We start from the raw sequence: 6,120 nt of genomic DNA, 5'->3' as shown, positions 1-6,120 counted from the left end.
ACACACACACAAAAAAAAAAAAAAAAAAAAAAAAAAAAAAAAAATCATGGAATATATAAGTTTTGCTTTCTCAAATATTTTTTTGTAGTTAAGTCCATAGATTCTGACTCTGAAAAAAAGAAAAATCAAATTTTTTCATAGATTGCTATTTTCTTCCTTCTCAGTACAGTTCAATTTATTGTCAGTCATTTTGACCTGAACTTAAGTTTTCAAATCTGTCACACTGTGCAGCAAATAGTTTCTAATGGCTTTGCAAATATATGTATAAGTGTCTCTACTAATGGCAAAAACTTTGATTCAAAAAAATATGACTAGAGAGATGATCAGAAGTAATGCCAATCAGCTAATTGGCTATAACTCACTGCAACATAATGTATGTGTGCTTTTTAGTTTGTGAGCTACACTTGACATCAACAGAAGTCTAGCCAGATATTGGATCACTTCTGTCCATTCTGGCCCTAAAAAAAACATTAGAATATAGTACAAAGTTGAGAAAGTTGAGTAGTTCCACAAGTGGACACGAGTGGAATCCCACTTTATGAAAATAGTGGCCAGGCCCTAGGGCTGGAGACCCTTGAACACAGTGGATACAGCGGGAACAAATGAATAACCGTGGAGGTGACCTTCATCTCCAGGATATCATCAGGTGGTCAGACTTAAAGGAGCTGAGGTGAAAGTGAAAATTCCCACTGCACAGCTTGGGCTATGGTCATGCTAACGCTTCTAATGCTACCATTAACAGTATATTCAGTTGGGATTTCAAGTGCAGTTCCGAGAGTGAAAGATAACAATGGATGTGAAAGAATAAGCCAAAGGCCAGAAAACAACTGCTGCTTGGTTTTGTTTCTTGATGATAACATAAATATTGATCAGGAAAATTTGACGATTTTGTCATGTAATAATAATGCTTATTTGATAAATGCAGAGGGGATTTTTTTCATTCAATTCATTAAGAAAGTATACAGACAAATACCTTATAATCAGCATTAATTATTTAATAGTCTGCTCTTATCAAGAATTAGAATAGCAGTTCTAGTAACAAAATAAAAGATAAACAGTTGAATGGAGAGGTGATCCAAATATTAATTGCTTGTAAAAAAATGTTTCATTAATGTTAAAGCAAAACAAACCATTATGTAAAGTACTAGAAAGACAGAGTAATCTTTACTGATAACACAGGAAAATTAAATGAATTTCTGCTATTCAGATTTTGCTACCTCAAGATAAACTTCAGTAATGTGATATAAAAATTTTTTAGTATTTTACTGAAAATACATTCTGAAAAGAAAAAAAAAAAGTCCTTTTTTATATAAAATAAAAATAAAAGAAGAACCTACTCAGAATATTCAACTTAAGCTTGGTAGTTGCAAGTAAGCCACTATTTCTTCAATAGTGAACACCTGACAACAATTAAAAAATAGTAATTTTGTCAGGAAAGGGAGAAAAGAACTCAGCACTAAGATATATTTTAGAAATATTTAACAAAACTGCTTTTTGAATACAGGTTTTCGTGAAATAGTATGAGAGATAAATTCTTGAGATAATATCTTGAAAGTATTTTTATATAGAGAAGTCTTTATACAACTTATTTTTAGACGAAGGATGTGATTTACTTGCAACAAAACTGATCTAAAGACAGCTTCCAGTGTTGAGTTTTCTCATTATGGACAATTGCTTTATATTTGAAACGTTCTCTTCAATATACTCAAAGTTGCAAGCTTTGTTTCTTTCACTTTAGCTTTACCTTAAAAATAAGGAAATCACATTTTTTAATTAGCTTGCTACATATTTGCTTCTTTTTTGCAGTTAGTTCCTTGATATTTTATTTCTTTGTGATTGATAAAGCCCTAGATTTTTTCTGCAGTAAAAAGATGTGAAAATAAACAAGAAAAGGGAATTCTATATATCACTCAAATATTTGACTTACAAAACATAAAAGCTTAAAATTCTCCCATTTTAATGTTTATCACCACTTATAAATTTCAGCTTGATTTCTCTTTTGACTCTGAAAACTTAGTTGAATTTAATTGCAAAATGATAGCAGGAGACCTTTTTTTTAAGAGTTTGAGTTTCTACAAGTTAATTAAAGGTGTTAATCTGAGGACTTGAGAAGGGGTTTAAAGTTTGTATCATTTGGCTCAAATAAATTCACATTAAAATGTATTCCATGCAAGTAAGAGATGTGCAACTGAGTATTATTCAAGTTGGGTCTGTCTAAGTTGATATACCTATGTGAAGAAAAGTGGTAAAATATGTTTAATGTTAGAAAACTATAGTAATAAGTTTAAAAAAAACAAGTACAAATTGTCATTAATCACGTGTGAAGGATTTCATATTCTGGGCAATCAGGGAAGAATTTATTCATTCTGCCAAAACAGCTCCTAGTTTGTCACAGAATGTACTAAGTTGATCCAAAAACAAACTACTCTCAAATCTTCACATAATCATAGTGCTATTTTGTACAGCTTTTTCAGTGCAGTATTATATATTTATTATTTGAACAAATAAATGTTACTATTGTGATTACAAATGAAATCAACGTTTTCCAGGACTAAATTTATTATTCTTCATTTGTTAAATACACGTAATTCAATTTAAATTAATGTACTTGAAAGTATTTCTATTCCTACTTTAAAAAGAGGATTTGAAGTATTTTATAACTTCTTTTTCAGGTCTCTATCTTCCACTTACCTATATATGTCTGTCTCTGTTTTCTTTCATTTTGAAAAATTTGGACTAAGTTGCCTTAGATTGTGACATGGTTTGATAAACTCTATTTTGATATAAGACATTGTTAGAGCTTATCAATATTAGTTTGTATTTCAATTGTTAATTTCACCATAAAGTACTTCTTAAATCAACTCCACTAAAAGTGATTTGTTTTCATAGAAAACAAACTTGCAATAGCTTATGTTTTCTCACATAAACTGTACATTTATCTAATGCATGTCAAAGCTGTTACCTCTTTGTTTTCCAAGTAGTCTGCAATAGTTAAAATGTAAATTTTTGATCTTCAGTAAATAGCCCTTGAATAGCAATGGAGTTATTTCCTAGGGATTTTTTTTTTTTAATATTATTTGTTTAAGTTCCTCTGCTAGTAATGGTAATTAGCATGCTAATTTTTTAATAAGGAGTGATGGTCATGGGAAGGAACTCTTAAACTACAAAAATAAAGAAATAATATATAAAAAAAACACCACCAAAAACAAGCAAAACTTGTGGAACCTGATGCAGCGGGAAATATGCATATTGGTTTAGAACTAAGTCTTACTAGTTACTTAGCAGGTACTATATTCTGATTTGTGGATATGCCTTTTGTGCAAGCATTATCACAAAATTTATTTCTTAAAAGCAATTTTCTTTATGGAAACAATTTTCCTATTTCTTTGAACAGATACTTTGCACATACAGTATATGTAATACTAAAAATATTCTGTAAGAAGGCTGTCACATACTTTCTGTTTTCATGAAATTTGGAAGAAATAAAAGTACCCCAAATGTACCTGTAACTTCTATTTTCAAATTTAATAGCTCTATCTTTTCCTGAATGTTTCTTTGCTACGTACATATTTTTCTGAACTTCTACAGTAAGATATACGGATACCCATGCAATATTTTGGTGTATTTTTCTTTAAGAATATTTTCTCTTTATTACTTTTTAATAATTGCTTTCTGCATCTTTAAGCATTCTTCAACGAGATAATGTATTTGTGAGGCTATCATTGTTTTCTTCTCTTGCAAATGAAACTGATTTACATTATGATTGTTGGTTTGTATAAAAGATGTGCTTATTATGATAATACCTACTTATCTACTACTTTCCATCTGAAGATCTCAAGTGGTTTACAAAGAAAATGAATATCATTACCCCTGTTTTACATATTTCTGTAGGAACTATTTAGCTCCAGAAAATTGCTTAAAGGACATTTTTCGATTGCTTATTAGAAGGATGACAAAGAGAAAGAAGAGCAGAAAAATGAATAACAAATGTACTCTTCTGACAGGCTGAACTGGAATTTTTTTCAATAGGACTTGGAAAGCCTCTCAGAAATGATGGAGAGTAGTTTAAAATCGAAGGATTTCTAATTTACACATTGAAACAGCATCTAAGAATATTTTGTAAGAAAACAAACAGAACCACTGAAAACAAACAAATATAGGAATATAGACAGATTTAACTGATTAGATTTCTTACACCATGCATGAGGTCATTATGAACCATTTTGAAATTGATCTCCATGAATTTAGCTCAGAAAAAGTTGTGGGTTTTTTTTTAAACATATATGATTATAGCATGCAAATAAATGAAGGCGAGGAAAAATCCGTTTTCTCAGCTTCTGCTCTCTCTGCCCAGTTTTTACAAAGTGGAATGAAAGACACTAGGAGTACTTTTCTTAGCATGTAAAATAGAAAAATAATTTAAAATAATGAATCATGTCATTTAACTCTCATTAAATGCTAACAAGATTCTAATTGACTTAATGCATAGGACTATGATAAAATAAGAATAGTCAGACAAAGTGCTGAATTTTGCCATTTATCAGCACTCCTGTTGCCCTTAATTACCATAGCTAACATGTCTGAACATGGGAAACAGAACAATAAATGTTTTTCCTACTGCATGATTTTTGACACTGCTGCAATAATAGAGGGGATTTCATTTGAGGAAAACAGCCTGATACGAATTTTAAGAGCTAGTTCCTCAAGTTCTGACTACTTCAACTGTAATATTTACAGTTATATTTGTACCTTTCTGTACTGAACTTTCAGTTCCTTAGAACCTTAGCTTTGTGTAACAGGACTGAGACCATGGATGTATAGAAGCTAAATTGCAAACAGGTTTCTGTGTTGCTTCCTGTGAGAAATTTAAACTTTCAGTTGCACTGTTACAAAAATATTTTTCTTTTAAAATAATGTCAGAGAAATAATATATGTTATATAATAATATGTAATATGTAATAATAATGAACTTGAATGCTATATTTAAGCTTCTTTATTTACCAAGCATCTTGTGAAGAGGAAAAATGAAATGTGCAGGTATGCCAAAGAGCAACTGTCTAATTATTTTGATTCCATTAAAGTTTGTGCCACAAAGAGCTTCATAATAAATTATATGAGGAGAAACATACTAGTACTTTACTTCAGCAGTAATTTTATTTAAGTGTTTAGAGATTGTTTTGGATCTAGGCTTTCACTCCAGATGCCTATCCACAATTTGTGTATATAAAATTGCAAAAACAAGCAAAAGCATCATGAAATTATATTTCAGTCAAAGCCAAACATTTATCAAGATGCATAAACTGAATAATATTTGCTATTGAGAAATACCACAGAAATGCTTGTAAAACAACTAAAGTAAACAACACCAAGTACTGCCTTATGAAAGTTAGGAACTTATGAAGATTATGACAGGAAATTTTAAGGACTAATCTCTAAAGCCACATAATACATACATGTAAAAAAATAAACAAAGGCAAGAAATGTCCTAGTATAGATCAGTAAAATATTCTACATAAGACAACATTTTATGATGTTATACAGTATTTCTCAGTGCTCCCTTTTTTTGGTTTCTTTTAGAATTTCAATGGTTATTTTTAAGAACCACTAACTGCAAATTGAGTTCAGAAAGCTTACCAATATTAGTCCTGTTCTTGTATTGAAAATCATGCTGTCATAGGCTGTTGAAATTCTGAGATAAGCTTTTAACAGTAAAAAAAGATGCTACTATGGAACTTTTCATTTTCTCTTTTTCATCTACAAATAAATTTGTAATGAGTTTATTGTAGGCTTTGTTTTTCAGTGAAAGTGCATAAGATTCTTATTAAAAGTTAAGCAAAATTTCAAAAAGGAAAATAAAGTGTAAAAACATAACTGCGAAAGAGTACATGCAGCAGAAACTGCTTAAGAAAATCATCTTTCACCACAGTGGGAAAAAGCTGAGTTTTCCAGAAAGCAAATATTTGCTTTCCTGTTTCCAATATGCAAGGGAAGAGATACGGTTTATTGGAAATGTTTTGCAAACATTTTTATTTTCTTCCCTGGTATTTAAATAGAATTAGCTCAATAAAAAATATTCTTTTATGCTTATCAGAGCCTTATACTGCCCTTTTCATTCATGAA

This window comes from Centrocercus urophasianus, unplaced genomic scaffold (assembly GCF_019232065.1).
Source record: "Centrocercus urophasianus isolate 14NV4802_14NV808 unplaced genomic scaffold, USGS_Curo_1.0 seq_12, whole genome shotgun sequence".
NCBI classification, from domain to species: domain Eukaryota; kingdom Metazoa; phylum Chordata; class Aves; order Galliformes; family Phasianidae; genus Centrocercus; species Centrocercus urophasianus.
Note: the sequence above shows the minus strand (reverse complement) of the source record.